The sequence below is a fragment of the Temnothorax longispinosus genome, chromosome 4 (genome assembly GCF_030848805.1).
Source record: "Temnothorax longispinosus isolate EJ_2023e chromosome 4, Tlon_JGU_v1, whole genome shotgun sequence".
Lineage (NCBI taxonomy): Eukaryota > Metazoa > Arthropoda > Insecta > Hymenoptera > Formicidae > Temnothorax > Temnothorax longispinosus.
The window spans coordinates 22,720,100-22,737,194 of record NC_092361.1 but is presented as its reverse complement, the minus strand read 5'-3'; the positions used below and the strand labels follow the sequence as shown (position 1 = coordinate 22,737,194).

Genomic DNA, 17,095 nt, shown 5'->3' with positions numbered 1-17,095 from the left:
CTATGTATATCTCATTTGATGTTGTTAACGCTTTGAAATGCACATAACTCGATAAGAAATATTTCACAACTGTAAGAACGAAGAGACTAATATTTTATATTATTTAATAGATATTTTCGATGATGCCTGTATTCATGGAAGCAAGTAAATTGTGGTATGTATGTTCATCTGTATATTCATCTGAAGAAAATCACGATAGTGATTGAATATTAGCACACTTGGTTTGGCAAAGTATAGTTGTTAACGATAATTATGAAATATCTTGGAAGAAACAATGTATTAATTATTAAGAAATCTATAACGTCTCATAACTATAAAGAGGCAAAGAAAGAGGAAGAGAAAAATGACAGAAATTATAAAACGTATAAAGATTAAAAAATTATAATTCTGTTTTCGGATTATGTAACCATTTGAGTTTCGAATATCGTTTTACTATACTGTCTTTGAGTCATCCTCGTTTTTTATACTCGGTCTGTTATAGAAACATCCTATTCATGGAGACATTTATCTTCAATCACTTGAATGCAACGGTGTTTCTCCAATACGCCGCCAATTTTTCAGTATTACTTGGTTGTAAGGATTGTCATGTATGTCGAATATGTATTTCTACGCTGTGCTTGCAGGCATTTCTTGCTTGTGTCAATCGATACAACTCGTAGGTATACCTATGTATGTATTTGCGTGATGATAGTAGTTATTTAATATTTTATTTCTTTCTGCTTCCTTTTGGCAACCGAATTATGCATATCACTGATCGCATTTCAATAATATAATACGCGCAACGTTATAAAAATATTCATTCAACGTCCTAGGTCACTAACGTCGCGTTATCTATTCCTGGATAATCTGGAGTACCGCTGAATTATCAGCGCCACGCGTTTCCACCAGCAAATGCTTTTCATGCTTTCACCGGACGTGTGGATATCGCGACGCGAAGGGACAATTATAATGCGCCCCGGTCATCTCTATTCCGCGTAGCGTGCCCTCGATACCTTCTCGCCTTTTTTGCTTTTATACTCCGCTGTGAAATGAAACTGCGATGCATGCACACTGCCCGCTCGTCCCTTCCTATCTTCCTTCTTCGCTCGCCCTCCGCCTCTTTTCTCGCTTGTTCACCTCACTCACGCTTCTCCCTCTTTCGGGAACCGCTCCTCTCCTCCCTCCCGCCCTGAACCGAAGCTGAATGCGCTCGCCGTTCCAACCCCTCTTTGCCTCCCTCCTTCTCTTTTCCGACGGTTTTTCTTCCTCTCCCTCGCCCCAAGCGCTCGAACCCCGTCCCCACCTCGCCTCCTCCTACCAGCTCTTTCTCATCTGCTACACTGCCATCCCTTCCCCACCTTCTGTTCTCTTACCAACCGGGCCGCACGAGAATACATATTTTACAGGCATTCATGATGGCCGCCGCACATCTGTGCGAACCTGCCTGCTGGGCTGCCTTTAGCTTGCCTCGGGCAGGCTCGCCCCCTTCGAACCAGAGCGATACCGGATCTGCCCAGGCTAACCCTGCGTTGTCTCTCTTACTCTCTTCGGCTACAATCCCACACCATTTAGATGCGTCGTAGGAATAATTAATTTGGTCAATTTTTATATATTTTATGATTCGGTAGAAGCATCGAATTATTACTTCTCACTCGATAATATCACCGATATTCTATAAAGATAAATATTATATGAAAATAAATATACAGCACGTGTGTGGAATATTCTCTCTTCTTCGTAGAAGCTTAATAAAAATTAAGAATAATGAAATTATAGTGCAGTGAAATATCGAGGCATAATTCAAAAGAGTGAGTGCGAGAAAAGTGAGATGTTGGGTGATATAAAGCGAAAATATCGAAGTGAAATTTTGCAGGTAGATTTATAAAATCGATAAGAGTGATCATAAAATTAAAGCAAAATTTAACAATGCAACAATCTAAAGAAACATAAAACAAACTCTAAATACGTTTGTTATTGCCACTAACAAATAAATATATTAATTATCATGTATCAATAATTACTTAATAGTAATTTCTTCCAATAATTATATCGTATAAATCTGCACACATACATGTTCTCATATCACACGCGCGTACGAACACACGCACGCACGCACGCACATATATACACCAAGCGGTAGAATATAAATTGTGTGACACTAGGATACGTTTAGAGTTACCAGCCGACTTCGCCGTTGCTGCGTGGAAAAGAGGACAGATCTATATCCGCGCGAAACGCGACCGAAATTACAGCCGTAATTGCGTAATAATCCCTCTCGGCCGTATCACGGCTGGAAGAAAAGCTACATGGATAATAAGCAAACGCGTGTATGCTTTGTGGGTTAACTGCTCCTTTGCACTGAACGGTTTTTCGGTCGATTTGCTTACGAATGCGCGCACCGAGATGGTCATTATTATAATCATCAAACCTGCGTTGATATATGTATCCCATTATCTATTATTTTCGTGCGGTCCTTACTCCATTACGCTCGGACGGCCGGTATTTTCGAGCTGCTTCTCGCTCGCTCTCCAGTTTTACGACGGTTTACCGATGCGATGCGTGCGAAGTTATTGCCACCGATTTTAGTGTACCTATACGTACGCTTATGACTACATCGGTTCCCGAAGGCGCAAACCTGGCAGGCTACGTTAAAACCTCAAGGGGAGATCGAGTTTTCTGTCGGTGGCCTCGCTCTCGTTTCTTTTTTCGCGGGATCCAGACGCGATTAAGTACGGATTTTCATGGTGGTATCCTACAGCCGTGCTTCTTTATGTGGTATCGCTTAACTAGACACCACGGGAATTCCTTTGCATATATTAGGATTTCAGTCGCGAGATATACAGTGGCGTAGAATCAAGGAAATGTATGAACTTAATGAGATGGAGAAATTAAGAGAAACGATTATACTGGCCGGTTTACACATTCTAGTGGATCTTTAATACCACTTTAAAATCACGTCTGGAACATTTTATCGAAGTTAACACTTTAATAAAATTTAATAAGATTGGATCGATAAAAATATATTAATTCACAAATCAGTTATTAAATTGCATAAAAAAGCTATATGTATATTATTATACATCTTTATATACGTAAATTATAAATATATGAATTGTAAATTATACATGTCTCACACACACATACACACGCGCGTACGCGTGCGCGTTTTTAATAATTTTAAAATACCGAAACAAATCGATTAAAAGATTCATTTCGATTATATCTAATTTCGGAAAAAATTAATAAAAAACAGACGTCTTTTTATACTCTTGAATTTTCCTGAATAAAATTTGCCATTAGCTAATTTACATTTAAGTACTTTGTTACTGACATTAAAATTCTAAAAAGATTGTACAGAATCGAATGAGCTATTTATAGAGAAAATCCTCTCTGAAATATATATATATATATATATATATATATATATATATAATGATCAATTTTCTTTTATAAGATATCGTAAAGGAATGTAACAGGTTCTGGGAGGCACGATTGAATATATTGATAGTAGGATGCCTAGGGAGAGGCAAACGGCAATCTAATCAGTAAAATCGATGTCGTTGGCCTCTGTTCATTATTCTCTCTCACAGTATTATTTTTCGATCTTAAAAATTATTTGAAAATCACAAAAGAGCGTTTTCTCGAAAAGGAGATAAATGCGAAACGAGAACAAGACAACTCTAAAGGAGCTTACTATAGTAGACTGTATACATTGAAGCACAAGGATAGCGAACAAGAGATTAACTGACTACGACTGAAACGCTTAGGCCAAATTCCTCGTCACAAACGTCGCTTACTACCGGCTTAACATGTGTACGCGTGTACACACGCGTGTGTGATGTCGAAGGGAATCTATAAACGAATGTTTTGGATTGTGCTGTACAGATGGCAGCACCTAACAAGGTATTTCGTGAAGGTCAATATTCGAAGCTATGGAATTCATCTGGATTTTCATAGAACAGAAAGCTTAATCAACATAGAATAGTCGCTTGGAAATTTTTCTATATCCTTTATTGACTCTTACATTCTCTAATTAAATTTATCATGAAGTTTTTTTGCTCTTGTCATGTGAATCGTCAGCTATAAAGAGTATAAAGTATTGAAGTTAAAGGTGTATTTCATTTTTTTAAAGAGAGAGAGAGAGAGAGAGAGAGAGAGAACCTGTCCTTTCTCATTTTTTTAAATTTTATATTTTTAACTGTTTTTACACACGCAATCTCGTATTACCTCATATTAAATGTTACGTAATGTGTCTTAATATCTATGCAAATCTATCGCAACGCCAGTTCGCACGTAAAAATCTGACTCACTGTTCTTTAAACGTTCGCAGATTCATCTTGGCGTATGCGACCCGTTTCTCCCGATTTACGAGCCAACTACTCGTCGAATTAATAATTTTCGCTACCGCGGAGGTTTTTGTAGCAAACTCACGAGGTCGTAACCTTACCTGCACACTAGACAAAGAGTAAACTGAAAAAGGTGTCCGCAGGCGCGAATGAGAAACGGAGAAAGAAGGAAAGTGAGACGAAATCACACACAGGGGCAGCTTGCAATACTCGTACCCTCTCTCTTTCACGTAACAGAGCGTCGCCCAATAAAAACGTCACGAATTCAGGGGCGAAGAGTTTCTGGGTGAACACCGTCTGGTGGCGCCAGGTTACACCACCTTCTCGATCCACGGGGAGTTGCGTAAAGCTCACTGACTCGCTGTCACACGCAGAGTCAGCGAGTGGTGGGGAAGCTATGGAGCGAGATGACATCGCGCGCACACAGAGACGCGGCGAAATCAAATCGACGCCAGCGCGCTTCGAAGGAAGGGCGAGAAAGCGGCAGGACTAAGCATCAGAAGAAAAACAGAGAGGACATTATAAGAAGACAGTTAAAGAGAGAAAGAAATAAACGGAGCCAAAGCGAGGGAGAGAGAATCGAGAGAGAGAAAGAGAGAGAAATAGAGTCCGTAGGGTGGATGAAGAAAACGTAAACGATAGACGGAGTGAGAAGGTAACGGAGAAAGGTTGATCGATCCCGATAAGAACGAGAAAGATGGAGCCATCCCGAGAGAAGCAGAAGGTGACAGAGGAAATGAGACAATGAACATGAAAGAGAAAGAGAGAGATAAATAGGATAGGTGTGGGAGAGAAAGAGAAGTTGTTCCGGAGCAATGAGGGAGACAAAGAGCGGAAGCTCGGCAAGAGGGAGGCAGGTAAAGGCAGAAAGGGGAAGAGAAAGAGAGAGACGGAGATGGAGCGAGAGGGGTTGGTCGACCCTGCGCGTTATCAAGAGCCGCCCCTCCCGGTTGCCCCTATATCCACCCCGACTTTATATACCCCCCGTGCATCTAAAGAGTACATGCATTCGTGTGTGCGGTGGTTGAAAACCCACACAACCATTGACGTGGCTCGTCCCTAGACGCGGCCGGGCGCAGAGCGACGCCGCATGGCGTCGGCGTCGCGAGGTCGTCCCGGCACTAACTCTCTAACGATGGCATCGTCGGCCAACCGCCGCCGGAGGAAGCCGCTTCTTCCGTGGTTCGTAACGTCGTTCCTGGACGATCGGGACGCCCGGACGGGATCGGAGCATCCGAGGAGACCAGGGGCACGAAGAGACGAAGAGACCCGACACCCGCGCGAGTGACGTGCAACGCCGGAGCGCCGCGACGCCGACAGTCGTCCGCGGGACGCGTCACGGTCGTCTCACGGGAGACCGGGGACGTCTAGTTCCAGCTGCATCATCCTCCAGTTGGCGTCTGACGTATGAACGGCACACGTCTCTAATCATCCCGTCTCATCTTCCTGCCTGCGCGTCAGCTTTTCTTCAGTTTTTTTTTTCTTTATTCTTCCGTTCCCCGGCCGTGCGCATTCTTTCCCATTCTATTCCGTTCCTCGTTCTCTACGCCTCCCCCATTTTCGTCTCGTCTCTCGACTCTCGCCCGTTCTCGAGTTTATCTCTCTTTCTCCTCGACGATTGCGTCGAGCGCCTGTCCTTCGCATCGAGCCACGACTCAGCGAATCGGCGAACGAAACGGACGGAGCGTATCCACCGTGAACGTCACTCGTAGCATGTAGACCGAGCGGAGCTGTCATTCGTACGTCGCGAAGACGAGATTCGGAGTGCCTTCTGTGATTCGCAATCCCGAATGCCCCCTTCGGAACTCCTCAGTGTGCGGTGCTCGACATACATATCGGAAAAGGATCCTACGTCAGATTTCACATATCGGTTGATTTCAGTTGGCGATGCTCAAATAGGAAATCTACGTGATGACGATGTCGCAAAAATTAACCCGATCGCAGATAGAGAGAGACCCAGACAGAGAGAAGGAACGGAAACGATAACGAGTAATAATATCAGGTCAGTATACTTTCGAATTTCTCGTTCCGCAGTCTAAAAATATTTCCAGGTGTATCGCGACGATCGCGCATAAATGTGTAATAATAACGATGCATGCTTATTGGGGTAGACGAATATTGATCGATTGTCACGCGAGCTGCCTTACATTTCGGTGGAAGATTTCCGCAATGGCCCAAACAGCAGGCAACCAGTCTGACATCTCGGCACGTTGGGCTTCCAAACTCCACGGGCTTTCGAGAATCGTGGGGTCACAGGAAGATGAGATCGTTTTATGACCGATTAGTCATCGTTTGCCCTTTTTTTTTCTTTCGCGTGGGATCTTTTCAAGAATCGCGTTCAATAAATCTTCGATCTATATTTTCGTTTCCGCGGAACTCCGTGACAAAAACTTTAGGATATCCGCTCTTGCCATTCAATATCCATTAATAACTCGAGTGTTATTTATGTGTTATTATCCATAGGCGAACTCAAGATGGCCATGAAAAGCAAAACGCGTATGGACTTCCACCGTACATTAAACAATTTCAATTGGATTGTTTGTCGCAAGATCACTTGCGTCCCACACAAGTCAACAACATTTAATAAACATCTTGTCTCAAACCTAATTTGAATTAGGCCTTGCCCACAATCAGGATTGTTTGCGGTGAGAGAAACGCGAATACATCTTTTTACACTTTACACCTTAATTAAAAATTAACCAAATTTTTACCTGGATTAGGAATGGAAGATATTAACGATATCGAGGTCGTCTGCCACTTCATGCCAGCAATTCCAGAAGATACAATGTTAGTCTACTTTACGCGATGCCAGTCTGCCGTCGATCTTATCAGGCTCTGCATCCTTGGCCGGTGCAGTCACCGGCGTTATCCGATGAGGAATGTGAAACCCCCTGTACGTATACTGAATGTATCCTGAGTGTATTCCTGTCCGGTATACCTTCAGTATACGTAACAGGAGGCTACACCAAACAACGTTGGACTTCTTCTTCGGCGCAATTCCCCAATTATCAATAATCTTCGTGCTATAAAATATAGAACTTTAAGAAGATAGAGAGAATAATAAAAATAGAAACAGAATATAATATATTTCATTTACCTAAGACGTCGCAAATTGTATCTTGAATGTAATTGTTTACTTTAAAAACTCTCACAATCAATGTAATAAATTTTGCTACATATGTTCACATACTGACATTCGTGAATTTATTAATTGTACAAAGTGTACTAATAAAAGAATTATGCATACAATCATATAGTTATAATATTAATACATTTAGCATATATATGTATATATACTAACTCTTTTAAATTTTCATATTAAATTGAATCATATATCCATAATATTATTACATAGGCGTGATATATGTACATACATATGTAAATCTTTCTCTTAGAACAACAAAATTTTAATTATCTTTCAACAATAAATATTGCCTTTTGTTAGTCGAGCTTATACGGTAATAATTGATACTGCTAATAATTTAATTAATTGCAATATAGCATTTATTTTATACATCATGTATAAAAGTTAAACTTTCTTCTGTACAACAAGAATTGTATTAGTATTTTTACCCTATCCTCTGTCAAATAATATTACATATTTAATAAAATTGAAATAATTATGCATTACAGATCATATTTGATAAAAACAACACGATATATTTCGAATAAAGCAGTAACGAATTTACTGATATTCTTTTTAAGTACCTCATCTATAAATTAAATACGTGTAGGTATATTGCAGGTACACGATAATTAATATAACGTTAGAAATCAGAATCACATAATAAATAAACATATATGTATACATTATGAAAATTAATGTATCTTTGGAAAAATCACAGCCACAATATGTATGCCTTCTATAAATGCAGAAATAAAAAATGAGATATGCGTGTGAGTTACGCATATATAATATATAACAAATTTAAAAAATTAGCAATTCCAAAGAAATATTAATTTTCCAAATGCTTAAAACGTTTATTTGTTAATTGAACGTATCTCTGTATTCCAAAACTATTTTAACCTAAATTAAATAATATTTTTAAACTTGCGCTCTACTATTAATAATATTATTTGTCTAAACTGTAAAAAATCTATTTTAAATCGATTTTTTATTACACACAATATTAATTAAAACTAACCTTTCAACAGTAGACTTACCTCTCAATATTAATTAAAACTGAAAGAATCAATGTTTCGTCTTACAATTACATATAAAAAGATATAAAAAACAACACAAAAACATCGAAATATTCTATTTCTATGAATAAGAGGATCCAAGAAACTTCAAAACACATGCAATTCCGTGATATTTGTTTTAAATTAAAATTTTTTGTCTGATTTATAGCTATTCTACTTCTCTTAAATAATAGATAAATAAAAAAAATATTAAAAACTTTTAATGGATTATTTTTATTTACATTTAATAAATGTAACTCTATTTTTGTTTTAAATACTTCTATAATACTAAATTAAATAATTTACATACAAAGAAATATATTTATTTGCTTGGACCGTGCAGAAATTAAAAGACGTAAAATTAACTTTGTCATGGAGCACAAGGTCTAATAAATTTTCTCCGAAATAAATATGAAATATATCATTCCATTCAAAGATGACATTTTTAGAATAACCCTTTCTTCGAATTTTATTGTATGAGAGCAAGTTTGACAAACTTTCCCTTTTTTAGAGCGATCATAAAAAAGGGTTAAAGTGGAAAGGAATTCAGAACGGTTTATGCCGTCGGTTGAAGCGTTTGCAATTGGTAAAGGGTTAGAGAAAGCGACGAACACGATAAAAAAAGAAAGAATTAGAAAGCTAGGAGAGGGTTGTCTAACTAACGGTGGAGCCAGAATTTCACCTTTTCAGAGAAACAAGCCAAAACTCACTCAGTTTCCATCAGTTGACCAACGAGTTTAAACAGTCATAAGGATTTTCGAAGCTTTTCAAGGTGCTGTTAGCAAAGCTTCACAGTAGTAGGTAAGTGAATTATTTTGTTGCATTTATTTAAACTTATAAAGTGATTTGTATGTCCTTTTGTTGATAGTAGAGTCCTTAAAGTTAAAAGTCATAGAATTAACCTTTATCTTTTTATTGCAAAGCATTTTTTAAAATTTATCTTTTTAGACAATAATGTAATTAAATTAATGGTAATAGAGGAGAATATAGAAAGAGTATATACGTAAATGTCTTAAAAAATAATACTCTTCAATAAAATACATTCTAATAAATAAAATATGTTTCATATAAAATTATTCGTAATATTAATAAAGCTTAATATAATATATATTTTTTGCATATTAAAATAGTTGAAATTAAAAAAAGTTAATTTGATCTGCTTTGTGTTAAAAATATCTATCTAACAAATATTTAAAATAGCAACTAAATATGTTAATTTAAACACATTAAATATATTTGACGAAGTATAATTCTTAATATTCCGGTAATTCCTACTCCTTTAAGATAATACAAATAATTTTCTATTAAAATACACACAACAGAAATAACATCTAAAATTTTCTATTTACAATACAATTATTTTAAAACAAATTAGATAAAACACTTAGTTCTTACATAAAAATTACTGCTCACATTTAAGTAATCATCGCGAGATAAAATTGCGCAAAATCTCGGCGAAAAATGCGAAATATTTAAATGGACCAGAAAAATAACTCCAACTCCTTTTTTGTACGAACGAGGTATCGTGCCGTCATCCGCGAACGCTTTTCCATCGCGGACATCTAGCGATATCTAGAACATCGAACTCGCGAAATAAATTTCACGTGGCCTCACGGCAAGGAACGCAAAGGGTCGCATAGCCGGAGGATGACTCTGAACATGTCCGACAAACATGAGGAATAATAAAAAATAAACCAAACTTTACTCGTGGCGGAGAAACTGGCGGGGCGAGATAGACGGAATTCGCGGGGCGCGGGGAAGGAAGAAACGGAAGGTAAGGACGGGAATACAGAATTCAGAATGAGACGGACGAGGACGGGGAAAAAGACGTCAGTTTAGAGCGAGAAAAGCTATGAGGAGGACGGAGAGACGCGCCGTCGGGGATGTCGGATAAAGAAGAGCGTTGAAGGAAGGAGACGGAACGAGAGACACGGCGACGGACGGAGTAAGACGGAAATGGAGAAGCTCTCGCTCTCTGTCTCTCCTCTCACGGCCAATGAGTCGCCGTCGTTTTGATGGCCCAACCCTCGGAGCAACATGGCCGCCAAGTGCAAAAGGGAGCTTAAGTAAGGGTTAGGTTAGGCTAGACTCGTCCTTTCTGGACCCGTCGCTTTTGTGAGAGAGCTGCGCGCCAGTGGAGTGGGGTAGGGTGGGGTGGGGTGGGGTGGGACGTTGTCAGCCATCATGGGATAGGAAATGCAACGCTCCGTATCTCCATGGTTCTGGCAACTTTTGAAATAATAGAAACGTAATCCGCGACTTCTGAGTCTAAATAGTCGAGATGGTCGTCGCTATTCGCCGGTATTCGCGACGACTATCATCTTAATTGCATATCGCGCTCGGACGGAGGTTTTCCAATATCAAGTGTACACGTGAATTGAACTAATTCCACCGAGAGAAGTTATCGTATTAGGAGATATATCCTTGCAATATATTTTATTGCAAATTACAAAAATGTAGATTGCCACCATACAATTTAGCGTGCAATTTTCCCCCACGATTCTGCTGCGAGTGAGAAACGGGATTAGTTTATCGCGGATTTTATTTTGAAGAAAACAGAGCGGTTTGCGAGCTCGGGACAGGTTGAATCGTGCATGAGGGAAAAAAAGCAAACCGGTTGCTGCCTTCACCGGTTGCTATCAAAAGCGGGTCCGCTAATTTGACATTTTTCACATCGCTCGAACGATCATACATTGAATGGCCAATAATTGGCTTCTAATCCGTAAGTTTCTGTGTGTACTGGTATTAACGCAGCCTATGATATCGTGTATATATAATAACGTGGAATTTTGCGAAAATGCAAGATAAGGTAATATACGTTAAGAATCGATCGATTGCATATTTATCGTCTACTTTTATTAAAAGACAATTAAGTATACGTTATCGCTTTACTTTCAAAGAGATGATGTATGCAAATATTCTCTATCAATAGATACGTCGTGAAATAATTTAAAGTAATATCTAAATTTATAAATATCCTAGCATACGTTAACGTATTAATTAAATGGCTGCTCGAGATTAAGTCAATGTATTTGATCCATTAGACATTAAACAAAGTTTTATGGTATTTAATGCATTTTTTTATAGAGCAATATCACATTTATATTATCAAATATATCATATTATTTTGAGTGTTTTTGATATTATTTTTATAAATTTTAACGTTTTTATAAGAACAGAATTTTAAAAGCATTAGACCACACATTTATTAATATTAATGAATTCAAATTGCCTTTAAAAATATATAAAAATCCAATTACACGATTATGAAACATTTAATACCATAAAAATTTATGGTTTTAAATATTTTTTTTCTCCATATCTAACGATTTTAATGACATTCTCGTAGAATCAAACATTTAGCTTCGAATGGCCGTTTCAATACTTTTCCTTTAACATGCGACAAAGTACTTATCTAAGAAACGCATCTTTCAGACTATTCCATGACATCTAAAGTTTATCAAAATCGCAGGTGAGCACTTGTGCATGTTTCCTCGTTAGATCGTAAAATCGAAAACACTTGTCAGTTATACAAACAAGATGCGTGGCGACATGCACACCGTGCGGGTATTAACGCGTATTAAAATGCCTTAAAATATCGCGACTCGCGTCAGTAGAATTACAAAAGTTCAGAGTGGAGAAGCGCGAAGGCTATGACTTAACGGCGTCAATTAATTCGATATAAAATGAAGGCGCAATTACCTCACCAGTCTTACGATATTAAACCTGGAATTCATAGCGAATGCCGGTTGCGCTTAATTAATTTCTGCCCGTCTTACGGTTGACTTACGGCGAGTACGTGTACGTCATTAATCCTCGCAAATACGCATATATATGTTTGGGCGTACGTGTACCAAAACTCCGCGAAAGCTTTATATTACATCAGTGATTACATATAATATAATATTTTGACAAGTACCTTTTGTAAGCAGATAGCAAACTTTGTAGCTATACGACGATATATAAAATATTAGATTTATAACAGATTTGAGCTTATCAGACTGGAAATGCAATTGGCGTAGTTCGATCAAATCACTTTGAGGATTGCATTCTTTGAGATTGAGCAGAGAATCGTCTTAATATCGGAGTGCCCGCGAATTCGCATTACAAGCTCTCGTCCATTAATGTATGTATGATCCTATCGATGTACGCGCCAGACCGTCGCGATGGGAATTTCTTTTTCGTCTGAAAAGCAGAAGGCGAGGAAGACACGCAGAGCGCGAAAGAGAGAGGAGATAAGAAGAGTGTCGGCTCGTTTTCGAATACGAATGGCCATCGACGGTATCGGTTACTATAAATTGCGGAGAAAATCGTACCTATCCGCCGTAAAGGGTGAAGTAAAATAACGAATTAACGGCGCAGGGTGTGTCGCGGTGTGCAAAGTGCCGCGTTCATGGCGTGTGCGTTTCCGAAACTCCGTCGCGGCCGCCACCACCGACGAGATCTGGCCGCCTGAACGTGAACGTGAATTTATAATGGCGTTGTACTTTGCAAACTACCTTTTAGGGAAGTTATAATTTACATCTCTCACGACTAATAAGAACGAGGCCGAAGGGATGACGGAGGGTGAACACGCAAAAGAGGGTGGGATTTGCGAAAACCCGTAACGTAAAGAAAGGAAATGTTGCTTACGACATTTTTGCGTTGCCTTTAAATTAAAGCAAAACATGTAGAGAATAATATAGAGGATAAAACTAATTTAAAGTTTTATAATTTCTCAAAGAAAATTTCCTCAAAGAAAATTTCGTTATTATATACATATGTATTGATACGATCGGGTTACATTAATCAAAAAAGTTTACAAACGTGTAGTTAATTTTTGAACTTACTAACAAAATAATTCGATATCCTTTTATGCAACATATTTGAAATTGTTAATATACATATATAGTATTTTAATATTTTCAGTCATGGATATTAAATACGGATATTAAAAATCAAAAATGTATTATATTGACTTTATAAAAAAATTTAACTACTTGGGCAATTAGTCGTGCCGATACATTTTATTTAATTAATTTAAATAAAAATAACATAACATTTTAGACATAATTTTGAGATCTTTCCTATCTGCGTAAAAATTGAGTTCGTCTCCTTTTTCATTATACAATCTGTAGTAGGTTCAAGATTTATTGATGTTAATTAAGTATAATTCTAAGTACCATAATGTTTTACGATATTCGGGTTTGACGCGCATCGCTTGAAGATAAAATTTGTTGGCCGTTCTCTTTAACCGATAAAAATGAGTAATGAGACTCGTAATATTATTTTCTATCGATTACGTGCCCTGACGCGATGAACAACGAGAACTCCTTAAAGGCAATGCATAATTGCAACGTCTATATTTTACGTTTTCCTATGGTTACGGTCAGCGTAAAGTACAGCTAAGAGGATACTTGCAATTAAAGCTATAATAAAACACGTGCGGTTTCGCTTGAGCGGTTCTTCAGCATCATCGTTTTAGAAAGTCGGCAGTGCCGAGAAAATTGCTGGGATACTTGGCCGTTGCGCTACAGCTAGTCTCTTGCGGATGCAATCCATTTCTTTGATACATTGTCATTTTTATCTCGACGTAATCGTCCCTGTGAATCTTTTACAGCACTGCGCCCGTTGCACTATTTTATATGCATGCCAGTTCAAATTACTCGGCTATAAAAACTGCTTTTTTCAAATTCAAATTACGTTCATGCAAAATAAGATGAGCGTAACGCCGCTTTAACGGCCGCTACCACGAATTATGATGAATTTCTCGCAACCTATTTCTTTGCCGTACCGTTATTTTTCTAATCACGTTACCGGAAAATCCGCGCAATTACGTACAATCATTTCATGCACATTGTGTATCCGCAATGTTCTAAAACTTACCGGTATTCAGGTGACTTTGACGACTTAGCATGTCCAGTAATCTGTAATTAGAAACAAGACACAAATAATAATCAATTTAAAGGTTCTTGTCTTCTGGTAATCATGCGTAGAGTCAAAGTATAATATGTACACCTGCTTAAAGTGTAATATGTACACCTGCCTTGTAGCATGTGTATTTTTTAACTACACTGATGATTCTATGAAGTATCTCATTTTGGAGCACACAGGGGGTAAAGAAATAGCCTGAGCTGGTGAAAGCTGCTTCCACGGATCACTGATGTGACGTTTGACTTTTCGCTCAAAAAGGGTTAGGAGAAAGTTCCTTATTTACTGCGCTGTAAAAACGCCAACGAAAGGGTTCTTTTTTTTCGGGACCAGGGCTTTCTATCGGATCTTTTACCATCGCCGTCGGCATACCGCGATTTCTCCGGCAGTGCACGATGCTCTTTCTTGCGAGTAATTGAATTTGGACTTTCACAATGCAGAAGACGTAACAAAAATTATTTCATCGAATATTGTGATATAGTTAAGTGAAAAACAGAGATGTGCATTATAATATAAAATATCTTTGTGAAAAAACTTCTTCAATGTTACATGTATACCGAGGATTCATCGTTGTTCGGCTCGATGATAAAATCACTAATTGGTCGTTGACGTTGCATGCGCCGCTGTAAATACTGGAGTTGCATCGGGGACGACATGCAGTGTATAATAGAAGGTTCAATTAAGGGATTGAGTGTCAATGGGAGACAATTGCGTGAAGACTGAAGACATTTAAGTGTAATCATCAGTATATCACTTTATCGCCATTATATACATCTCGGTTCGTATTTGCGTGCACCTTACGGGCGGAACCCTCCATCGCGGTTTTGCCATCACGAAACCCTCTCGCGTGAACGATTTATACGTTCGGCGAATGTATCCACGGTAACCTCGTTGAATTTCGCGATTCACGCGTACAACACAAACAACACTCTCGGCGGGTCGTTAGTATGGAAGTAAATATACCTCGCTCGATTAAATGCAAATTGTTTTGCTCAAATGTAAATCTCGGGGATATTATCGGAAAGCCGATACTGAATTTGTTATATTATTCAAAAACGTTGCAAATTTCTTTTCTCTCTGTTTCTCTTTAAAAATATTAAAATCGCTAATTTCCAATATTCCACAAATGCGAAATTAATTCGCACACTAATTTGTAATCGTATACTAAACATGCGACGATTATACGATTCAGATAAGCATTTACTAAATACTATCTCGTCTTTTTTCTTTTCTTTTCTTCATTTATTTTTCCCAATAGGATGCCAGGATTGATGATTACGAGTTGATATGACTCGTGTGTATATTAATAGTTTATTAATAAAGTGCTGCAATTAGTATGGTTGTAAACGTCGATATCAGCGACGTTATTGTAACTTTACGGGACGTTAACCTACAATGCGCAATGTTTCTTTTTTCTTATTTCTCTATAAAATCTTTCGTCAAGCATCATAATAATCATTCCTCTTTTTATATAAATCTTTTTTATGCGTGATAATTGAACTGCCTATCCATATAAAACGCATTTAAGCTATTAATGGACGAAACTTTCTTTCTAAGGCTTCATAAACATCAGAGATAAGAATATCAGAATACAAAAAAATGTTTTTTATTATCGAAACCCACGTCATCCGCAATAAAATGCTTTAAACGCTAGTTAAATGTGTGATCGCTAAGAATATTAATCGTGTCAATTATCTTCCATTTAACGACTCCATTTAATCGCTTACAATATAATGTTTGAAATTATGCAATAAGTACATTTTGTCTTATATAGGCAGTATTTCGCAACTTGTATTCGTAACTTTTTATCTTAATTTTAATGACTGATGTTTGACAAATTTAGATTTCTCTTTCAATAAAAATGAGGGAAACAGCTTCTGCGAGTTACAACCGAAAAAAACTGAAAAAAGCACTTTTCACGAACTAAGCTTTAAGAAGGAATAGGTTAACAGATAGAAATTATAATTTTAAATTAATTTAAGTAAAATATATTGCAAAATGTATCGGTACGTAAAAATTATGTACGTTGAAAATATTTCTCATCCAAGTATCAGTAAATAGATTATTCTGTTACTCATAAAATCACTTTGGTATGAACACAATTCTTTTCAAAACTCATTTTTTCAAAAAATTTCTTATATTTGAGTTTAATCTTCCCGAGCAGCAACATAACTTTTAGAGGATATCAACTGTTTAATTATTCATAAGCATATAAATCTCATTAATCATTCTTTCATTAATCTTGTTCAAAAAGCGTAAAAATATCATTAAAATTTTTAATGCCATTCCATTGAGTTTCTGTCACTGTTTCTGTCAGATAATAAAATACGTTGAATAAAATACGTTAAATATTAGCGAGTCGTGAGATAAGAAGACATGAGATACGTATCTTTATAAAACATAATACATGGCGAATGTAATAGCAGCATGTAACTTCAACAATAGAGAACAGTAAATGACAATTTCCTAGACCTAGATAACCTACGAAATAGGAGGGGGAGAGAAAAGAGTCCGCTGCGGATTTATCACCGCGTCTCGCGCATTGTTTACGTCTCAGACGGCGATATAAATCCTCATTCTAAAGCGCCACAAACTGTCTGCACCTAACAGTTTGCTCATCCCTGTATATCGCACACTTCTGTTCACTTGGACATATATCCGTGTTCTTTACAAGATCA

At 37.6% G+C, this 17,095-nt stretch overlaps 1 pseudogene; it reads right to left on the bottom strand.

Moving 5' to 3' along the window:
* Positions 1 to 4,021: 4,021 nt before the first annotated feature.
* LOC139812138 (uncharacterized) lies at positions 4,022 to 7,088 on the bottom strand (annotated as a pseudogene).
* Positions 7,089 to 17,095: the final 10,007 nt, after the last annotated feature.